Source organism: Scyliorhinus torazame, unplaced genomic scaffold, assembly GCF_047496885.1.
Source record: "Scyliorhinus torazame isolate Kashiwa2021f unplaced genomic scaffold, sScyTor2.1 scaffold_989, whole genome shotgun sequence".
NCBI lineage: Eukaryota > Metazoa > Chordata > Chondrichthyes > Carcharhiniformes > Scyliorhinidae > Scyliorhinus > Scyliorhinus torazame.
Window position 1 is genome coordinate 35,673 of NW_027308716.1, and position 17,533 is coordinate 53,205.

The 17,533-nt window shown below is 52.8% G+C and overlaps 1 long non-coding RNA gene across 1 annotated transcript; it reads right to left on the bottom strand.

The window, feature by feature from the left end:
* Window positions 1–14,594: 14,594 nt before the first annotated feature.
* Window positions 14,595–17,178, bottom strand: LOC140406899 (uncharacterized). Its single transcript, XR_011939365.1, has 2 exons — window positions 17,092–17,178; window positions 14,595–15,587 (listed from the first exon to the last, which is right to left on the bottom strand). It is a non-coding gene; the product is annotated as an uncharacterized lncRNA (long non-coding RNA).
* Window positions 17,179–17,533: the final 355 nt, after the last annotated feature.

Below are 17,533 nucleotides of genomic sequence, written 5' to 3' on the forward strand. Positions count from 1 at the left end.
TAAAACCAGACCAAGGCAGGCCAGCAGCACGGTTCAATTCCGGTACCAGCCTCCCCGAACAGGCGCCGGAATGTGGCGACTAGGGGCTTTTCACAGTAACTTCATTTGAAGCCCACTTGTGACAATAAGCGATTTTCATTTCAATTTTTCATTTGTGCCTCCGTTTTCCAGGGAGTGAATGAAGATGACCAGCGACCTCTGACCTGCCCAGCCCAGCCCAGAATTCGGCCCCGTTGGCATGGAAACCCGGCGCCCGCGAGGACGGTGTAGCCGGGACCTGGCTGGGGGTCTCGAGCCGCTGGTCGTGGCCCCAGGACGAGGAACTCTTCATCTGCTCGGTCTGTGGTATCAGCTTTGACGGCACTGCCACCTTCGCCAGGCACCAGAGCTCGCACATGGGCGACAAACCCTTCCAGTGCCTGGATTGTGGCAAGTCGTTCAAGGACTGGGTGCACCTGGCACAGCATCAACAGGTCCACACCGGGGAGAGTCCCTTCAAGTGTCCCGTGTGTGGCAAGTGTTTCAACGACATGTCCAACTTCTCCCTGCATCACCGCAGCCACATCTGCTAGGGACAGTCCGGGAGAGGGTTCCCACGTCGGACAGGAACAGTCTGCGAGTGAGGGTGGGGGGGGGGGTTCCCACGTCTGACAGGAGAGTCCAGGAAGTGGGGGTTCCCACGTCTGACAGGAACAGTCCGCGAGTGAGGGGGGGGCGGTTCCGGACAGTCCAGGAGAGGGTTCCCACGTCTGACAGGAACAGTCTGCGAGTGAGGGGGGGGTTCCCACGTCTGACCGGAACAGTCCGCGAGTGAGGGGGGGGGGTTCCCACGTCTGCCAGGGACAGTCCGGGAGGTGGGGGTCCACACGCCTGACCGGAACTGTCCGCGAGTGAGGGTGAGGGGGAGGGGGGGGGTTCCCACGTCCGCCAGGAACATTCCTGGAGGGTGCGAGGGGGTGGTTCCCACGCCTGACCAGAACAGTCCGGGAGGGGAGGTCGTCACATCTGTCAGGAACAGTCCGCGAGTGAGGAGGCGGGTTCCCACGTCTGCCAGGAACAGTCTGTGAGTGAGGGGGGGGGGTCCCCACGTTTGCCAGGAACAGTCTGCGAGAGGGTTCCCATGTCTGACAGGAACAGTCCGTGAGTGAGGAGGGGGTTCCCACGTCTGACAGGAACAGTCCACGAGTGAGGAGGGGGTTCCCAAGTCTGACAGGAACAGTCTGCGAGTGAGGGGGGGGGGGGGGGTTCCCACGTTTGCCAGGAACAGTCTGCGAGAGGGTTCCCACAACTGACAGGAACAGTCCACGAGTGAGGAAGGGGGTTCCCACGTCTGCCAGGATCAGTCTGCGAGAGGGTTCCCACGTCTGCCAGGAACAGACCGGGAAGTGGTGGGGGGGGTTCCCACGTCTGACAGGAACAGTCCGCGAGTGAGGAGAGATTCCCACGTCCGTGGGGCGGGGAAGGATGGAGGGGATACTGCAGCAGAAACCAATTGGCAATGAAAGAGAGTGGCGGAACCGATTGATGGGTTGGAGTGAAGAGACCTTCGGGAATGGCTGCTTGGCGTCGGGGGCGAGCGGGGCCGTCCTGTGAGGGAATGGGTCGACACGAGCGAGGGGGGGGGGGGGGGGGGGGGATGGGTGGTGATACCGGCAAGGATCAGTCTCGGAAAGGGAGGGTTCGACGGGATGAATGGTGAGCCTGTTCCCTGGAAGTACGCGGAAAAGCACCCCCCCCTCCGTGTCGGACAGTTCCAATACAGAGGGGCCGACTCGAAATGAAACGATGAACCAGAGGTTGGCGAAGGTGGAGTAACAGGCGGAGACAAATTCACCTGCCTCCGCGTGTCTGGAGGACCTGGACATTGCGACGGTGAACTCGTCCGATCGATTGCAGGAGCTGGACACGTCCAGTAAATGTGTAAATGTGCCAAACTGTAAATATCGAGGAAACAAAGAGAAATACTCCAGTATTATCACCGCTCTCGTCTCTGAATATTACACCTTCCAACAAGCAGCGGAACCCACGATTAGAGTCTGTAACTCACTCTCGGGTATCTGTTATTCTCTATATAAACCACCCAGAACCCCTCGATTAGATTCCAGTCTGTAACTCACTCCCGGGTATCTGTTATTCTATATATAAACCACCCCGAACCCCTCGATTAGATTCCAGTCTGTAACTCACTCCCGGGTATCTGTTATTCTATATATAAACCACCCCGTACCCCTCGATTAGATTCCAGTCTGTAACTCACTCCCGGGTATCTGTTATTCTATATATAAACCACCTCGAACCCCTCGATTAGATTCCAGTCTGTAACTCACTCCCGGGTATCTGTTATTCTATATATAAACCACCCCGAACCCCTCGATTAGATTCCAGTCTGTAACTCACTCCCGGGTATCTGTTATTCTGTATATAAACCACCCAGAACCCCTCGATTAGATTCCAGTCTGTAACTCACTCCCGAGTATCTGTTATTCTATATATAAACCACCCCGAACCCCTCGATTAGATTCCAGTCTGTAACTCACTCCCGGGTATCTGTTATTCTATATATAAACCACCCCGAACCCCTCGATTAGATTCCAGTCTGTAACTCACTCCCGGGTATCTGTTATTCTATATATAAACCACCCCGAACCCCTCGATTAGATTCCAGTCTGTAACTCACTCCCGGGTATCTGTTATTCTGTATATAAACCACCCCGAACCCCTCGATTAGATTCCAGTCTGTAACTCACTCCCGGGTATCTGTTATTCTATATATAAACCACCCCGAACCCCTCGATTAGATTCCAGTCTGTAACTCACTCCCGGGTATCTGTTATTCTGTAGATAAACCACCCCATAACCCCTCGATTAGATTCCAGTCTGTAACTCACTCCCGGGTATCTGTTATTCTATATATAAACCACCCCGAACCCCTCGATTAGATTCCAGTCTGTAACTCACTCCCGGGTATCTGTTACTCTATATATAAACCACCCCGAACTCCTCGATTAGATTCCAGTCTGTAACTCACTCCCGGGTATCTGTTACTCTATATATAAACCACACCGAACCCCTCGATTAGATTCAGTCTGTAACTCACTCCCGGGTATCTGTTATTCTATATATAAACCACCCCGAACCCCTCGATTAGATTCCAGTCTGTAACTCACTCCCGGGTATCTGTTATTCTATATATAAACCACCCTGAACCCCTCGATTAGATTCCAGTCTGTAACTCACTCCCGGGTATCTGTTATTCTATATATAAACCACCCCGAACCCCTCGATTAGATTCCAGTCTGTAACTCACTCCCGGGTATCTGTTATTCTATATATAAACCACCCCGAACCCCTCGATTAGATTCCAGTCTGTAACTCACTCCCGGGTATCTGTTATTCTATATATAAACCATCCCGAACCCCGCGATTAGATTCTAGTCTGTAACTCACTCCCGGGTATCTGTTATTCTGTATATAAACCACCCCGAACCCCTCGATTAGATTCCAGTCTGTAACTCACTCCCGGGTATCTGTTATTCTGTATATAAACCACCCCGAACCCCTCGATTAGATTCCGGTCTGTAACTCTCTCCCGGGTATCTGTTATTCTATATATAAACCACCCCGTACCCCTCGATTAGATTCCAGTCTGTAACTCACTCCCGGGTATCTGTTATTTATATAAACCACCCCGAACCCCTCGATTAGATTCCAGTCTGTAACTCACTCCCGGGTATCTGTTATTCTATATATAAACCTCTCCGAACCCCTCGATTAGATTCCAGTCTGTAACTCACTCCCGGGTATCTGTTATTCTATATATAAACCACCCCGAACCCCTCGATTAGATTCCAGTCTGTAACTCACTCCCGGGTATCTGTTATTCTATATATAAACCACCCCGAACCCCTCGATTAGATTCCAGTCTGTAACTCACTCCCGGGTATCTGTTATTCTATATATAAACCACCTCGAACCCCTCGATTAGATTCCAGTCTGTAACTCACTCCCGGGTATCTGTTATTTATATAAACCACCCCGAACCCCTCGATTAGATTCCAGTCTGTAACTCACTCCCGGGTATCTGTTATTCTCTATATAAACCACCCTGAACCCCTCGATTAGATTCCAATCTGTAACTCACTCCCGGGTATCTGTTATTCTATAGATAAACCACCCCGAACCCCTCGATTAGATTCCAGTCTGTAACTCACTCCCGGGAGTCTGTTATTCTATATATAATCCACCCCGAACCGCTCGATTAGATTCCAGTCTGTAACTCACTCCCGGGTATCTGTTATTCTATATATAAACCACCCCGAACCCCTCGATTAGATTCCAGTCTGTAACTCACTCCCGCGTATCTGTTATTCTATATATAAACCACACCGAACCCCTCGATTAGATTCCAGTCTGTAACTCACTCTCGGGTATCTGTTATTCTATATATAAACCACCCCGAACCCCTCGATTAGATTCCAGTCTGTAACTCACTCCCGGGTATCTGTTACTCTATATATAAACACCCCGAACCCCTCGATTAGATTCCAGTCTGTAACTCACTCCCGGGTATCTGTTATTCTATATATAAACCACCCCGAACCCCTCGATTAGATTCCAGTCTGTAACTCACTCCCGGGTATCTGTTATTCTATATATAAACCACCCCGAACCCCTCGATTAGATTCCAGTCTGTAACTCACTCTCGGGTATCTGTTATTCTGTATATAAACCCCCCCGACCCCTCGATTAGATTCCAGTCTGTAACTCTCTCCCGGGTATCTGTTATTCTGTATATAAACCACCCCGAACCCCTCGATTAGATTCCAGTCTGTAACTCACTCCCGGGTATCTGTTATTCTGTATATAAACCACCCTGAATCCTTCGATTAGATTCCAGTCTGTAACTCACTCCCGGGTATCTGTTATTCTATATATAAACCACCCTGAACCCCTCGATTAGATTCCAGTCTGTAACTCACTCCCGGGTATCTGTTATTCTATATATAAACCCCCCCGACCCCTCGATTAGATTCCAGTCTGTAACTCTCTCCCGGGTATCTGTTATTCAGTATATAAACCACCCCGAACCCCTCGATTAGATTCCAGTCTGTAACTCACTCCCGGGTATCTGTTATTCTATATATAAACCACCCTGAACCCCTCGATTAGATTCCAGTCTGTAACTCACTCCCGGGTATCTGTTATTCTGTATATAAACCACCCCGAACCCCTCGATTAGATTCCAGTCTGTATCTCACTCCCGGGTATCTGTTATTCTATATGTAAACCACCCCGAACCCCTCGATTAGATTCCAGTCTGTAACTCACTCCCGGGTATCTGTTATTCTATATATAAACCATCCTGAACCCCTCGATTAGATTCCAGTCTGTAACTCACTCCCGGGTATCTGTTATTCTATATATAAACCACCCCGAACGCCTCGATTAGATTCCAGTCTGTAACTCACTCCCGGGTATCTGTTATTCTATATATAAACCACTCCGAACCCCTCGATTAGATTCCAGTCTGTAACTCATACCCGGGTATCTGTTATTCTATATATAAACCACCCCGAACCCCTCGATTAGATTCCAGTCTGTAACTCACTCCCGGGTATCTGTTATTCTATATATAAACCACCCTGAACCCCTCGATTAGATTCCAGTCTGTAACTCACTCCCGCGTATCTGTTATTCTGTATATAAACCACCACGAACCCCTCGATTAGATTCCAGTCTGTAACTCACTCCCGGGTATCTGTTATTCTATATATAAACCACCCTGAACCCCTCGATTAGATTCCAGTCTGTAACTCACTCCCGGGTATCTGTTATTCTGTATATAAACCACCCCGAACCCCTCGATTAGATTCCAGTCTGTAACTCACTCCCGCGTATCTGTTATTCTATATATAAACCATCCCGAACCCCTCGATTAGATTCCAGTCTGTAACTCACTCCCGGGTATCTGTTATTCTATATATAAACCACCCCGAACCCCTCGATTAGATTCCAGTCTGTAACTCACTCCCGGGTATCTGTTATTCTGTATATAAACCACCCCGAACCCCTCGATTAGATTCCAGTCTGTAACTCACTCCCGGGTATCTGTTACTCTATATATATAAACCACCCCGAACTCCTCGATTAGATTCCAGTCTGTAACTCACTCCCGGGTATCTGTTATTCTATATATAAACCACCCCGAACCCCTCGATTAGATTCCAGTCTGTAACTCACTCCCGGGTACCTGTTATTCTATATATAAACCACCCCGAACCCCTCGATTAGATTCCAGTCTGTAACTCACTCCCGGGTATCTGTTATTCCATATATAAACCACCCCGAACCCCTCGATTAGATTCCAGTCTGTAACTCACTCCCGGGTATCTGTTATTCCATATATAAACCACCCCGAACCCCTCGATTAGATTCCAGTCTGTAACTCACTCCCGGGTATCTGTTATTCTGTATATAAACCACCCCGAACCCCTCGATTAGATTCCAGTCTGTAACTCACTCCCGGGTATCTGTTACTCTATATATATAAACCACCCCGAACTCCTCGATTAGATTCCAGTCTGTAACTCACTCCCGGGTATCTGTTATTCTATATATAAACCACCCCGAACCCCTCGATTAGATTCCAGTCTGTAACTCACTCCCGGGTACCTGTTATTCTATATATAAACCACCCCGAACCCCTCGATTAGATTCCAGTCTGTAACTCACTCCCGGGTATCTGTTATTCTATATATAAACCACCCCGAACCCCTCTATTAGATTCCAGTCTGTAACTCACTCCCGGGTATCTGTTATTCTATATATAAACCACCCCGAACCCCTCGATTAGATTCCAGTCTGTAACTCACTCCCGGGTATCTGTTATTTATATAAACCACCCCGAACCCCTCGATTAGATTCCAGTCTGTATCTCACTCCCGGGTATCTGTTATTCTATATATAAACCATCCTGAACCCCTCGATTAGATTCCAGTCTGTAACTCACTCCCGGGTATCTGTTATTCTATATATTAACCACCCCGAACCCCTCGATTAGATGCCAGTCTGTAACTCACTCCCGGGTATCTGTTATTCTATATATAAACCACACCGAACCCCTCGATTAGATTCCAGTCTGTAACTCTCTCCCGGGTATCTGTTATTCTATATATAAACCACCCCGAACCCCTCGATTAGATTCCAGTCTGTAACTCACTCCCGGGTATCTGTTATTCTATATATAAACCATCCCGAACCCCTCGATTAGATTCCAGTCTGTAACTCACACCCGGGTATCTGTTATTCTGTATATAAACCACCCCGAACCCCTCGATTGGATTCCAGTCTGTAACTCACTCCCGGGTATCTGTTACTCTATATATAAACCACCCCGAACCCCTCGATTAGATTCCAGTCTGTAACTCACTCCCGGGTATCTGTTATTTATATAAACCACCCCGAACCCCTCGATTAGATTCCAGTCTGTAACTCACTCCCGGGTATCTGTTATTCTATATATAAACCACCCTGAACCCTCGATTAGATTCCAGTCTGTAACTCACTCCCGGGTATCTGTTATTCTATATATTAACCACCCCGAACCCCTCGATTAGATGCCAGTCTGTAACTCACTCCCGGGTATCTGTTATTCTATATATAAACCACACCGAACCCCTCGATTAGATTCCAGTCTGTAACTCACTCCCGGGTATCTGTTATTCTATATATAAACCACCCCGAACCCCTCGATTAGATTCCAGTCTGTAACTCACTCCCGGGTATCTGTTATTCTGTATATAAACCATCCCGAACCCCTCGATTAGATTCCAGTCTGTAACTCACACCCGGGTATCTGTTATTCTGTATATAAACCACCCCGAACCCCTCGATTGGATTCCAGTCTGTAACTCACTCCCGGGTATCTGTTACTCTATATATAAACCACCCCGAACCCCTCGATTAGATTCCAGTCTGTAACTCACTCCCGGGTATCTGTTATTCTGTATATAAACCACCCCGAACCCCTCGATTAGATTCCAGTCTGTAACTCACTCCCGGGTATCTGTTATTCTATATATAAACCACCCCGAACCCCTCGATTAGATTCCAGTCTGTAACTCACTCCCGGGTATCTGTTATTCTATATATAAACCACCCCGAACCCCTCGATTAGATTCCAGTCTGTAACTCACTCCCGGGTATCTGTTATTGTATATATAAACCACCCCGAACCCCTCGATTAGATTCCAGTCTGTAACTCACTCCCGGGTATCTGTTATTCTATATATAAACCACACCGAACCCCTCGATTAGATTCCAGTCTGTAACTCACACCCGGGTATCTGTTATTCTATATATAAACCAACCCGAACCCCCCGATTAGATTCCAGTCAGTAACTCACTCCCGGGTATCTGTTATTCTGTATATAAACCACCCCGAACCCCTCGATTAGATTCCAGTCTGTAACTCACTCCCGGGTATCTGTTATTCTGTATATAAACCACCCCGAACCCCTCGATTAGATTCCAGTCTGTAACTCACTCCCGGGTATCTGTTATTCTGTATATAAACCACCCCGAACCCCTCGATTAGATTCCAGTCTGTAACTCACTCCCGGGTATCTGTTATTCTGTATATAAACCACCCCGAACCCCTCGATTAGATTCCAGTCTGTAACTCACTCCCGGGTATCTGTTATTCTGTATATAAACCACCCCGAACCCCTCGATTAGATTCCAGTCTGTAACTCACTCCCGGGTATCTGTTATTCTATATATAAACCACCCCGAACCCCTCGATTAGATTCCAGTCTGTAACTCACTCCCGCGTATCTGTTATTCTATATATAAACCACACCGAACCCCTCGATTAGATTCCAGTCTGTAACTCACTCCCGGGTATCTGTTATTCTGTATATAAACCACCCCGAACCCCTCGATTAGATTCCTGTCTGTAACTCACTCCCGGGTATCTGTTATTCTGTATATAAACCACCCCGAACCCCTCGATTAGATTCCTGTCTGTAACTCACTCCCGGGTATCTGTTATTCTGTATATAAACCACCCCGAACCCCTCGATTAGATTCCTGTCTGTAACTCACTCCCGGGTATCTGTTATTCTATATATAAACCATCCCGAGCCCCTCGATTAGATTCCAGTCTGTAACTCACTCCCGGGTATCTGTTATTCTATATATAAACCATCCCGAACCCCTCGATTAGATTCCAGTCTGTAACTCACTCCCGGGTATCTGTTATTCTGTATATAAACCGCCCCGAACCCCTCGATTAGTTTCCAGTCTGTAACTCACTCCCGGGTATCTGTTATTCTGTATATAAACCACCCCGAACCCCTCGATTAGATTCCAGTCTGTAACTCACTCCCGGGTATCTGTTATTCTGTATATAAACCACCCCGAACCCCTCGATTAGATTCCAGTCTGTAACTCACTCCCGGGTATCTGTTATTCTGTATATAAACCACCCCGAACCCCTCGATTAGATTCCAGTCTGTAACTCACTCCCGGGTATCTGTTATTCTATATATAAACCACACCGAACCCCTCGATTAGATTCCAGTCTGTAACTCACTCCCGGGTATCTGTTATTCTATATATAAACCACCCCGAGCCCCTCGATTAGATTCCAGTCTGTAACTCACTCCCGGGTATCTGTTATTCTATATATAAACCATCCCGAACCCCTCGATTAGATGCCAGTCTGTAACTCACTCCCGGGTATCTGTCATTCTATATATAAACCACCCCGAACCCCTCGATTAGATTCCAGTCTGTAACTCACTCCCGGGTATCTGTTATTCTATATATAAACCACCCCGAACCCCTCGATTAGATTCCAGTCTGTAACTCACTCCCGGGTATCTGTTATTCTATATATAAACCACCCCGAACCCCTCGATTAGATTCCAGTCTGTAACTCACTCCCGGGTGTCTGTTATTCTTGATATAAACCACCCCGAACCCCTCGATTAGATTCCAGTCTGTAACTCACTCCCGGGTATCTGTTATTCTATATATAAACCACCACGAACCCCTCGATTAGATTCCAGTCTGTAACTCACTCCCGGGTATCTGTTATTCTATATATAAACCACCCCGAACCCCTCGATTAGATTCCAGTCTGTAACTCACTCCCGGGTATCTGTTATTCGATATATAAACCACCCCGAACCCCTCGATTAGATTCCAGTCTGTAACTCACTCCCGGGTATCTGTTATTCGATATATAAACCACCCCGAACCCCTCGATTAGATTCCAGTCTGTAACTCACTCCCGGGTATCTGTTATTCGATATATAAACCACCCCGAACCCCTCGATTAGATTCCAGTCTGTAACTCACTCCCGGGTATCTGTTATTCTATATATAAACCACCCCGAACCCCTCGATTAGATTCCAGTCTGTAACTCACTCCCGGGTATCTGTTATTCGATATATAAACCACCCCGAACCCCTCGATTAGATTCCAGTCTGTAACTCACTCCCGGGTATCTGTTATTCTATATATAAACCACCTTGAACCCCTCGATTAGATTCCAGTCTGTAACTCACCCCCGTGTATCTGTTATTCTATATATAAACCATCCCGAACCCCTCGATTAGATTCCAGTCCGTAACTCACTCCCGGGTATCTGTTACTGTCCAGAAGTGATTCATTGTGATAAGATGGTCGTGGGTACAATTCTAAGGGTGTTCCGGAACGGATGGAACTGAATGTTTACGGGGATAGATCACGGAATGTGACAGGAGTGGTGTGAAGCAGTTAATAATAATAATCTTTATTAGTGTCACAAGTAGGCTTACATTAACCCGGCACTGACGTTTCTGTGAAAAGCCCCTAGTTGCCACTTTCCGGCGCCTGTTCGGGTACACTGAGGGGGAATTCAGAATATCCATTCACCCTAACACCACGTCTTTGGACTGTGGGAGGAAACTGGAGCACCCGGAGGAAACCCACGCAGACACGGGGAGAACGTGCAGACTCTACACAGACGGTGACCCAAGCGGGAATCGAACCTGGGATCCTGGCGCTGTGAAGCAACAGTGCTAACCACTGGGTATTATTGATAGGTAATTAATAACCCGTTCTCTGGGTTTATTAACCGGGGCACAGAGTACAGGAAGAAGGAGGTTGTACGGGAATATTGTGCACGGTTGTGGGCGCCGGTCCCTGGGAAGAATGTGAGTGGGTTGGAGGGAGAGATGTGGAAAGGATTGACTCGAATGGTTCTGGGGATGAGGAATGTCGATCCATGTGAATAGATTGGACAAAGTTGGGAGTCTCTTCCTTGTTGAATATTCCCCATCCTGGTCACTACGCCAGACTGAAGGTGTTTCATGCAGGTTCAATGTAACCACTTTACTCTCGTACACTTCATAGAGTTTCATAGAATTTACAGTGCAGAAGGAGGCCATTCGGCCCATCGAGTCTGCACCAGCTCTTGGAAAGAGCTCCCTACCCAAGGTCAACACCTCCACCCTATCCCCATAACCCAGTAACCCCACCCAACACTAAGGGCAATTTTGGACACTAAGGGCAATTTATCATTGGCCAATCCACCCTAACCTGCACATCTTTGGACTGTGGGAGGAAACCGGAGCACCCGGAGGAAACCCACACACACACGGGGAGGATGGGCAGACTCCGCACAGACAGTGACCCAAGCCGGGAATTGAACCTGGGACCCTGGAGCTGTGAAGCAACTGTGGTGTCCACGATGCTCCGTACTCTGAATTATAAAACCCCTGGGTCGTATCAAATCCATCATTGATTTGTAGAGATTTAACCCCCCCCCCCCCCCCCCCCCCGCCTCTCATTTAACCCTCCTCAAAGTCCACAACGTTCCCAAGTTCTGCATGACCCACAGGTTTTGAAATTGTTCCCTGCACACGAGGTTTTGGGCCCCGTATCGAAGGAAGGACGTGCTGGGGCCTTGGAAAGGGGCCAGAGGGAGGTTCACAAGAACGATCCCGGGAATGAAGAGCTTGTCGTACGAGGAAACGGTCGAGGACTCTGGGTCTGTACTCGTTGGGAGTTTAGAAGGACGAGGGGGGGGATCTTATTGAAACTTACAGGATACGGCCCGGCCTGGATAGGATGTTTCCACTTGTAGGAAAAACTAGAAGCAGGGGACACAATCTCAGACCGAAGGGACGATCCTTTCAAACAGAGATGAGGAGGAATTTCTCCAGCCAGAGGGAGGTGAATCTGTGGAAGTCTTTGCCACAGACGGCTGTGGAGGCCAAATCACTGAGTGTCTTTAAGACGGAGATAGATCGGTTCTTGATTAATAAGGGGGATCGGGGGTTATGGGGAGAAGGCAGGAGAATGGGGAGGAGAAAATATCAGCCATGGAATGACCGGCGGACAGACTCGATGGGCCGAGTGGCCCAATTCTGCTCCTATGTCTGGTAAGAAGTCTGACACCACCAGGTTAAAGTCCAACAGGTTTGTTTCGAATCACTAGCTTTCGGAGCGCTGCTCCTTCCCCCAGGTGGATGAAGAGGTGGGTTCCAGAAAGACTGTTATTTATATACAAAGTCAAAGATGAAGACGAGACTTTGAATGCGTGGCTTTGCAGGTAATTAAGTCTTTACAGGTGCAGACGGAGTGACTGGAGACAGGGAATAGTCACAGGTTAATCCAGTTGCACCGTCTAGACCTGTAAAGACTTAATTTTCTGCAAAGACTAGCGTTCAAGGTATCGTCTTGCATGTTTGACTTTGTATATATATATAAAACAGTGTTTGTGTAACCCGCCTCTTCATCCACCTGGGGGAAGGAGCAGCGCTCCGAAAGCTAGTGATTCGAAACAAACCTGTTGGACTTTAACTAGGTGTTGTCAGACTTCCTCCTGTGCCCACCCCAGTCCAACGCCGGCAGCTCCACAACATGCCGATGTCTTATGTTAACTGCCGGCCTCTTCTCATGCTTTCCCTTTGTTCGTCTGATATTTCTTTTACATTCCCTCCCTCCTCTGTCGTGTCTGTCAACCCCCCCCCCCCCCCGGTATCTGTCAGCCCCCCCGGTATCTGTCCCCCCCCGGTATCTGTCAGCCCCCCCGGTATGTGTCACACTCCCCGGTATGTGTCACACTCCCCGGTATGTGTCACACTCCCCGGTATGTGTCACACTCCCCGGTATGTGTCACACTCCCCGGTATCTGTCACACTCCCCGGTATCCGTCACACTCCCCGGTATCCATCACACTCCCCGGTATCCGTCACACTCCCTGGTATCCGTCACACTCCCCGGTATCTGTCCCCCCCCAGTATCTGTCAGCCCCCCCAGTATGTGTCACACTCCCCGGTATGTGTCACACTCCCCGGTATGTGTCACACTCCCCGGTATGTGTCACACTCCCCGGTATCTGTCACACTCCCCGGTACCTGTCCCCCCCCGGTATCTGTCCCCCCCCGGTATCCGTCACACTCCCCGGTATGTGTCACACTCCCCGGTATCTGTCACACTCCCCGGTATCCGTCACACCCTGATATCCGTCACCCCCCCTGGTATCTGTCACCCCCCCCCCCCCGGTATCTGTGCCCCCCCCGGTATCCGTCACCCCCCCCCAGTATCTGTCACACTCCCCGGTATCTGTCGCACTCCCCGGTATGTGTCGTAGTCCCCGGTATCTGTCGCCCCCCCCCCCCCCCCGGTATCTGTCGCCCCCCTCGGTATCTGTCGCACTCCCCGGTGTCCGTCACCCCCCCCCCCCCCGGTATCCGTCACACCCCGATATCCGTCAGCCCCCCCTGGTATCTGTCACCACCCCCCCCCGGTATCTGTCACCCCCCCCCCCCCGGTATCTGTCACCACCCATCGGTATCCGTCACCCCCCCCCCCCGGTATCTGCCCCCTCCCCGGTATCCGTCACACTCCCCGGTATCCGTCACCCCCCCCCCCCGGTATCCGTCACCCCCCCCCCGGTATCCGTCGCACTCCCCGGTATCCGTCACCCCCCCCCCGGTATCCGTCGCACTCCCCGGTATCCGTCGCACTCCCCGGTATCCGTCACCCCCCCCCGTATCTGTCACACTCCCCAGTATCTGTGTCCCTCCCCCCCCCCCCCGGTATCCGTCATCCCCCCCCCCGGTATCTGTCCCCCCCCCCGGTATCTGTGTCCCTCCCCCCCCTCCCGGTATCCGTCACCCCCCCCCGGTATCCGTCACCCCCCCCCGGTATCCGTCACCCCCTCCCCGGTATCCGTCACCCCCCCCCGGTATCCGTCACCCCCCCCCCCCCCGGTGTCCGTCACCCCCCCCCCCGGTATCCGTCACCCCCCCCCCCCGGTATCTGTGTCCCTCCCCCCCCCCGGTATCCGTCATCCCCCCCCCGGTATCTGTCCCCCCCCGGTATCTGTGTCCCTCCCCCCCCCTCCCGGTATCCGTCACCCCCCCCCCGGTATCCGTCACCCCCCCCCCCGGTATCCGTCACCCCCCCCGGTATCCGTCACCCCCCCCCCCCCGGTATCCGTCACCCCCCCCGGTATCCGTCACCCTCCCCGGTAACCGTCACACTCCCCGGTATCTGTCCCCCCCCCCCCGGTCTAAATGAGCACCAGAGGCGGTTTGTGAAAAGTTGGTTTTAATGTGACGGTTCTGATTCGGTTCGAGGTGCCGGGGATGCCGGCCGGCCCCGGGGAAGGGCTACCTCGCCCGGAGTCGGTGCAGATGTCCCCACGCCGGTGGGCGGTGGCGGCCGGCTGGTTCTCACGGCACACCGTCTCGGACCCCCAGCGCCTGGCGCGCCGCCTCGCCGAAGAGCCTGCGGTCGCCGTGGATGTGCTGGTGCCGGGCCAGGTTGGAGGACTGGTTGAAGCCCTTGCCGCAGAGCGGGCAGCGGAACGGCCTCTCGCCCGTGTGGACGCGCCGGTGCTGCTCCAGGCTGGAGAGGCGGTTAAAGTCCTTCCCGCAGACGGCGCAGGCGAAGGGCCTCTCGCCAGAGTGGATCCGTCGGTGCCGGGCCAGGTTGGACGACTGGGTGAAAGTTTTGCCGCACTCGGCGCACCGGTGCCACCGCTCGCCCGTGTGCACCAGCCCGTGCCGCTCCAGATCCGAGGCCTGGTGGAAGGACTTGCTGCAGCGGGCACAGGCGAACGCGGGCTCCTGCCGGTGCAGCCTCTGGTGCCGCGACAGGTTGGACGAGCGGCTGAACCCTTTGCCGCAGACGGCGCAGTGGTAGCTGGCGTGGACCAGCTGGTGCTGGTCGAAGGGCGAGGCGCCCGCCACCCCCCGGCCGCACACGGAGCAGATGAAGAGCTCGTCCTCCTCTTCGCCGGGCCCCTGGGGCAGCATTCCCGCCGGCACAAAGCCGCATGGCCAGTCCTCTGCCGACCTGTCGCCAAACAGCGCCTCCCCCGGGCGTGGAGCCCCGAAGGGCGGCTCCTTCAGCCCCGCCGGCTCGCCCTCCGCCCAGGCCAGCAGCCGGCTGGGGGCACAGTCCGGCGCCGCAGACCCCGACGGGGCCTGGCTCTCCGAGGACCAGGGCCGGCCGGCCGGGATTCTCCGCCTCTTCTCCCGACTCCACCTCCGGCACGACCTCCTCTTCATCGCCAGCACGTCTAAACGGAAAGAAGAGCAATCAGCCACTCGGGTGTCAGGAGGACGACATTCATCCCCTCCCGTCCCCTGCTGGCCCGGTCAATCAGCGATGCATTCAACCCTCCTCCCCTGGAAACATTCCCCCCAGTATTTATCCCCGTTCCCGGTGCTCAACACTGCTGCCTCACGGCGCCGAGGACATTATTATTCTCACAAGTAGGTTTACATTAACACTGCAATGATGTTACTGTGACAAGCCCCTAGTCGCCACATTCCGGCGCCTGTTCGGGTACACGGAGGGAGAATTCAGAATGTCCCATTCACCCTAACAAGCACGTCTTTCGGGACTTGTGGGAGGAAACCGGAGCACCCGGAGGAAACCCACGCAGACACGGGGAGGACGTGCAGACTCCGCACAGACAGTGACCCAAGCCGGGAATCGAACCGGGGGTCCCTGGCCCTAAGCAACAGTGCTAACCGCTGCGCTATCGTGACTCCTGATGGGGGACATGGTGGCACACCCTCCTGTTGCCGGGAACGGTCCCCCCCCCCCCCCCGCCGCTCCGCCAGGGCAGACGTCGCCCTCACCGGTCCTGAGGCCAAATGCAGAACGGGAACCTCATTAAACCGGCCAAAGTCAGCCCCCTCCAGCTCCGTGCCCCCCCCCCCCACCCGAGCAGTCCACAGTTGACCGTCACCCCACCCCCCGAGACGCCAGCTCGAGGTTTTACGTCTGTCTAACCCGGTCCTCACTGGATCGGATTGCCAACCGAGACTCCATTGGGTTAACCCCCCGCGGCCCCCCCCCCGCCCAGCCCACAATCCTGCAGGTAAAAACCCGCCCCGTTCCGGCGACCATCCCTGCAAATCTCCCTCCGCCTCCTTTTTGCGGCAACCCCTCCCCCTTCCCCCTCGAAGAGGGACGGGGGGGGGGGGGGGGCACATCTGCACATTCTGAATTCTCCCTCTGTGTACCCGAACAGGCGCCAGAATGTGGGCGACTAGGGCCTGCTCGCTCTGCGGTGGGGGGCAGCTCGCCGGGGGACGCAGCCCCCCAGGGCGGTGGGGCGTCGGATCCCCTGCTGGTTGTACCCGATGTCTCCGGCTCCCTCAATCCGTGCCTTTGAGCGCAGGAACCCCCCCCCGCCCCCCCCTCTGCCTTGGGGCCAGAAAGCGCGGCGCCCGCACGTCTCTGCACTAAACTGCATCGGCCGCTCGCTTGCCCACCCCGCCAGCACCTCTGGGTGCCCTGTCGCACTCTGGTCCTCAGCACCCATGGGGGGGGGTGCTGAGGACACCTTCTGGGGGAGAACAGGGAACATTGCACCCTCAGAGCCGGTGCTCTTGGACAGGAGGGAGGAGGGGGAGGTGAATGCAATAATTACCCCCCCCCCCATTCCCAGGGGCTGGGCTGGGGGGGAGTTGGCCTCACATTGATAAATGAAGGCTTTCCCGGTGGAATATGCAGCCGAGGCCGGCACAGCCGGGTGGGGGGTTCTGCATTAGTCCCTGTGCATGCTTCACCTTACCCGGGGGGAGCAGCCTGAGATTGCACCCCCCCCCCTCCTCCTCCTCCAGAGCCTCTCCTCCCTGGGACCAGCGCAATGGCCGACCGGACCGCACTACGCAGGCGCCGCCCTCCCCCGCGGCCGGGATAGACCGCTTGCACAGCCGCGCGGCACACTGGGTAAGGCGGCCGCCATTGCTCAGCTGGTGGAGTAGAAACTCCTCCACTCCCTCAAGTGTGGTTTTTACGCCCCCCTCGCTGGGTATCTGAGGAGGAGAGAGCAGGGAAAGAAAGAGAGAGAGGAGGGTAGGGTTATCTGGAGAGAGAGAGAGGACAGCAGCTTCCTTGCTCCCGGAAAGGACAATGCAACTTTGTACCGTACTTGTTGAAGTTTTTCATCTTGCACTCATCAGGACATTTCTCAGGAACACGACATCTCTCTCAGGATGCCAGGTCGTC